At 38.6% G+C, this 6,021-nt stretch overlaps 1 pseudogene; it reads left to right on the top strand.

Moving 5' to 3' along the window:
* Positions 1-2,362: 2,362 nt before the first annotated feature.
* LOC143857627 (putative oxidoreductase At4g09670 pseudogene) lies at positions 2,363-5,593 on the top strand (annotated as a pseudogene).
* The last annotated feature ends 428 nt before the right edge of the window (positions 5,594-6,021 follow it).

Here is a 6,021-nt window from a genome sequence, read left to right as displayed (position 1 = left end):
TCTGAGTCCAAAACCTATTAAAGGGCTCAAATTCACATTTTGGCCATGTTCGTTTAAGATTATGACAAACAATTGTGAGTGTCAAAATGATTATTGGTCTCAAAATTACACCTAAATTCAAGTCCAATGATTGGTTTAGCAGTGACAATCGGTTGTCATAATCTTAAACATGAGGCATCCAAGTTTCCCGTTATAACTACTATTAAGGCTAAGTTTGCTTTTAACTACTAAATACCTTACAAATGTAAATTGGGATTTGCTAGTGTCCATCACAAAAGGCATTTTCCAAATGGTCTGTTGCATGTCGGAGCAGCCACACAGGCTACTTTTCAGCAGATCTTGTCTTCATTCATGAGGTGGGAGCAGCCACACCACATGGGCTCACTTTTCAGCAGATATTGTCTTCATTCATGAGGCGGCTGCTCTGACATTTGACAGACCATCCTCGAAATGCCTTCTGCAATGGACGTTAGAAATCCTATGTAAATTACTTTATAGCTCTTAAAGTTATTTTATATGTAAATTATTTATAGCTATTTAATACCTTACTTTCTTAACCTCTTGCTCTATTATTACCTCGTAAGAATTTAGTCATAAAAGCAAATATTTTTTGGGCACTTATAAATTCGCACCCCTTGTACGATAATTCGCACCCTTCAAAGGAGGATAAGCGGCTGACTTTAATGCTTTTTGACATTAAAGAGGTGCAGTTTTATTTTTATTTTTATTTTGAATGGTGAGAGGATTACATTAATGGAAAACGAGACCGAGAGGGTCCCGGAAATACAACGAAGAAAAAAAATCTGAAACTGAGAAACAACGAACAATAAAAAAACAACAACTAGTGAGGAAGAAAATCGAAAAGCTCAAGGCCCTCCCTTAAACTCCTTGTCTTACCATTCTATCCGCCTCCCCATTGGCAAACCGCCTTATATGGTGTGGAAAGAAAATAAAGCCGACCCCAATCTATCCCGGATCTCTTCAAATATCACAATGAATCTCTAGAAAACCATTAAAGGGTGTGAATTATCCTACAGGGCTACGAATTCATCACATAACACAAGCTTTTTTCTGGTCTAATAGCCAAAATGTTTCACATGTGTCAGACAAACTTGCTGGCCGCCCAAATTTTCCAACTATATATAGCTTAGATATTAAGTTCCCTTAAATGTTATTATTGGTTACTTACTGTATTCAATATCTGCAAAGAAATTTAAATTTATAAAGATTTAAGTATTCTCGTATTTCATAGCATTTAATACATGGAGAGAGATTCACATTTGTAGGGTTCTAAATAAATCAGGGGTTTCTACGCATGACAGGTGCAAAATGGTGGCCCCACCCTAATATGCATAGGTTAGGGTAGAGATGGTGGGCCTGACTCATCAATAACATTTGGGGTAAAATTGTGGGCCCGCTATATGCATGAGCTTGGTAGTGATAGTGGGTCCCACTCCAATGCATATGCTAGGGAAGAGATGGCGGCCCCACCAATCAGTGACACTTGGGGTAAATAGTGGCCCCACCCTATGTATGAGTTTGATTGAGAAGGTGGGTACCCGCCCCATCAAAACCTTGGGTGGTCGGCCCCATCCCATAAAAAACATGAGATGTAAAGTGGTGGTCTCATCCCATCAATAGAGGTGTATAAGTGGTGGGCCCTACTCTATGCATGGGTTTGGGTGGAGATGGTGCCCCGGCCCACCACATCAAAACATGAGCTGTAAAATGGTGGGCCCCACCATTCTAGGCATTGTGATAAATTGTTAGTGTATCACCCTATCCTAGCATCAGGTTTAAAATAGTGGGTCCCACCATGGCCAATTAAACCAGTGTAAATCCTATCGCAGCCAATTAAAGTATCAAACCATTGTAAATCAAGCATACGCGTGCCGTTATCAAATTAAGGGTACATAAAGACTCATAAGTTCAAAAAATCCCCAACGTCATTTTGTTAAAACTTCTGCCGATAGGCTCTTCATGGTTTTATTTGGATATTATAACATCCAATCCTGGCTAATTAAAACAGTGTAACTGTAAATCAAGCAAAAGTGTGCCGTTACCAAATTTAGTGTACATAAAAGACTCATAAAGTTCAAAAAACCCAGACCCCAGAGATGGAAAGCTAAGAAATCAGACTCTGCCAAAATTGGAAGGCTGTAAAATCTGCCTACATGAAGAATTGCCTTGTCTGCCTTGATAGAGAATCATGCAAAAACCATAGACAAAGAAGGAAGGCTGAATATATAGAATTATTGCACCCAAGTTTGTAACAACTATAAATCTAGGAAGACTCTATACATTTTTTCTCACCAAAAGGATCAAACAATCCTTTGTTGAAATAAAAAAAAGAGCTTTTAAAATGGCGGAAAAAAGTCCGATTCGGTTCGGGATTTTGGGTTGCGCCGAGATAACTAGGAAGGTATCAAGGGCCATAGCCATTGCTGAAAATTCGGTCCTCTATGCAATTGGGAGCCGTTCGATTGAAAAGGCGAAGAGATTTGCTGCCGATAATGGATTTTCGGAGGATGTTAAGATATATGGAAGCTATGATGAGGTTTTGGATGATGGGTGTGTGGATGTGGTGTATGTACCACTCCCAACGAGCCTTCATGTGAAGTGGGCTGTTTTGGCTGCGGAGAAGAAGAAACATGTTCTTCTTGAGAAGCCACCCGCGATTAATGTGGGTGAATTGGATGAGATTTTAAAGGCTTGTGATGAGAATGGGGTGCAATTCATGGATGCTACTATGTGGTTGCACCACCCTAGGACCCAAAAGATGAAAGAGTTCCTCTCTGATGAAAGACTCTTCGGACGCTTGAGATCGGTAAGAACACAAATATATACACACAAATGTAAACATAGAGATTTTATATTATGTGTGGCCATATAAACCTGTAATTTAAAAAAATTACGGTACTACCCACACCGTAGGATGATCCAAACCGTCCATTTGTTGGGCCACAGTGTAAATAGGTCGTGCCCCAAAATTCATTTACATAGCATAATCCTAACCCTCCGATCTATAGCGGAACTGCATGTTATGGAAAATCATAGGTCAATCCTAACCCCTCTGATCTATAGCGGAACTGCATGTTATGGAAAATTTTATTGATCGGAGGGTTAGGATCATGCCGTGGAAATGATTTTTGGGGCACAACCTATTTACTCTGTGGCCAACAAATGGACATTTTGGGTCATCCTATGGTGTGAGTCGTACGGTATTTTTTTTGAAAAAATTTATAGGGCCATGCACACATCATATAAAATCACTATAAACATATATTTTGATTCATTAGAGAGAGAGAGAGAGAGAGAGAGAGAGAGAGTGTTTTCATTAGGTGTTTGTACGTTCATGTGTGGGAAATGGGGCGCCACCCTTGATATATGATCCAACGACTGACTTGAGTTTTTATACCGTTGGGGGTGCAACCGTTGATTTTTTATCCAATGATAGACTTTTTCAAGCTGTCATTCGATAAAAATATCAAGGGTTCATCTATGTTGTACCTCCGTTACGCCCATGCAGGTGAATGTAATTTCACACTATGTTTTGATAATTGCACAGACTCACATTGTCTTTTCTTATTTAATTGTCACAACTTCTTGGGAATTGTAATTGCTCTTGACAAGTGCTTAAGTAATAATACAAGACCAGATAACTTTGCGCAATTATCAAAACATGGTAATGCCAATATCAGTAACATATACGGTTTTCTAGCTGTGGATAACCACGGCATTGCCCTTGATATTTGATACCTGAAATCTCAAGGGTGACACCATGGTTTAAAATTTCGGTTTCGGTAACCGTTTCGGACCCCACAAAAAACCGAAATTTGGTAATTTTGTTCCAAATTCCAGACCCAATTTTCAAACACTTTTTAAAAAAAAAACAAATAATGTAATTAAATTGAAATTTTGGACCGATAAATAGCGAAAAATTGAATTTAGGAAAATTTCGGTTTCGGTCGAAATCTTAAACCATGGGTGACACCTCTGTTGTATCCCCATCACGTGCAACAATGCGTAGACACAATATAATTTCACTATAGTCTATATACATATATTCATACCTGAAATATACATATATAGGAAATGCCATTTTTCACTCCCATTTTTTGTGTTTTTCTCATTTTTTCAAAGTGGAGAACGGAGATGTACGTAGCTGTTTATAAGAACAGGGTGAAATAAAGGGGTAAAAATGTTGGAAAATGGGAGTGGAAATATCACTTCAATTTTAACATTTTGACCCTCATCTTGTATTTTCCTAAAAAGATTTGTATTTCCATTAATTTTTTTGTCACTCCATCGAGGAATGAACACATAAAATATGTGGGAAATTATGGGAAAAGGGATGAAAATATCATTTCCCGTTGATATATGAGTGATTATATTTCCAATCTTTTCATTTTTATTTTCCTAAACATAACTGCATTTAACATTTCATAAAAATAGTCATTTTTCAATAAAATAAAATAAAATGAGATGAGAATCCAGGGGAATGGAGTGGAATATCATTTCCCTAACGCCCCGTTTGGATGGATGGAAATTTTTGGAAGAGTTTGGAAAGGAGAAATATTTCTATAATTTCCTACTCTTTCTACGCACGAAGAAAGGTAACCTGAACCAACCCTATTTAATTTTTATTTTGATGGAGCTTCAATTTATGATGATATCCTTCTAAAATAACCATAATTTTATTATCTCCCTCTGAAATGTGGATAGAGAGAGTTTTTCCAGAAAAATAAATTTCCATCAGAAATGTTTTTCTTGTAATCCAAACAAGGACTACATGAAAACTTAGATATCTATGTTTAGAGAGAGAACTTTGTAGCGTTGAAAGGGTTATCTCCACATGTACTTAACACTAACTCTAACTCTAACTAACTTTCCTCTGTGATTATGATATAATTCCTCTCCTCATATACATTTTGAAATATTCTCTTGTATTATAAAATTTTTGCTACGGCAGATACACAGCGTGTATACATTCACTGCCCCGAAGGACTTCCTCGAGGATAATATTCGCGTAAAGCCAGACCTCGATGCTCTAGGCGCACTAGGCGACGCAGGATGGTACTGCATCCGAATGAGCTTGTGGGCCGTCGATTACCAACTTCCAAAGATCGTGACCGCACATCGCGGCCCCATCTTTAACAAATCGGGCGTAAATTTATCATGTGGGGCCACTTTGTTATGGGAAGATGGCAAGCTAGCAACTTTCCACTGTTCCTTCCTCTCTAACTTAACCATGGATGTGTCTATCCTCGGAACAAATGGGTCACTGCGACTAAACGATTTTCTCATACCTCTTGAAGAAATAGCGGCATCATTTTCCGTCTCCTCGGGGGCTTGGTTTGCTGATCGAGCGCTCGGGTGGGGCCCATCACCTAAAGAGCATGTGGTCCCCATGGATTTGCCTCAAGAGGCTCACATGATCATGGAATTCGCAAGGTTAGTGATGAAGATTAGGGATTCGGGCTTGAAGCCGGATAAGAAATGGGATAGTATATCCAGGAAGACGCAGCTGGTAGTGGATGCTGTGAAGGAATCCATGGATAAGGGTTTTGAGCCAATTGAGATTGTGGGTTGATTTGAAGAAGCTTGTTTTATCACTTGATCTTGGTTTTTCACTTGTGCATTGTTTGCTTTCTTCTTTAGTCTATCATGGAGTTTGGTTTGTGGCTTTTGTTTTTTCTAGTTGAATAAACTGAGTTTGCTTATTCCATGCATTTACTATACATTTTGGGATTCGAATTCAACAAATTGCCATTTAAAAATGATGACTAATGCCTTTGTGGGATGCACAAGCAACGGCCTATGTAAGTTGTTGCCCATCAAATGAACGGTTTGGATCATCATACGAAGTGGGTCCCATGTTAAATACTAAACTTCACACGATCACGCCATATATAACAACTCACAAAGATGGGATGAAATCACAAAACCAGTGCATGGGCCCAAAGGGCCATGTTTGGCAACCATGATTTTTTTTAATGACCAATTTAGTTTCTTCAGTGG

The sequence above is a fragment of the Tasmannia lanceolata genome, unplaced genomic scaffold (assembly GCF_043159265.1).
Source record: "Tasmannia lanceolata isolate RefF3 unplaced genomic scaffold, GAP_Taslan_0.1 ptg000025l, whole genome shotgun sequence".
Taxonomy (NCBI): Eukaryota; Viridiplantae; Streptophyta; class Magnoliopsida; order Canellales; family Winteraceae; genus Tasmannia; species Tasmannia lanceolata.
Note: the sequence above shows the minus strand (reverse complement) of the source record. Positions and strands in the feature narration are given on the sequence as shown.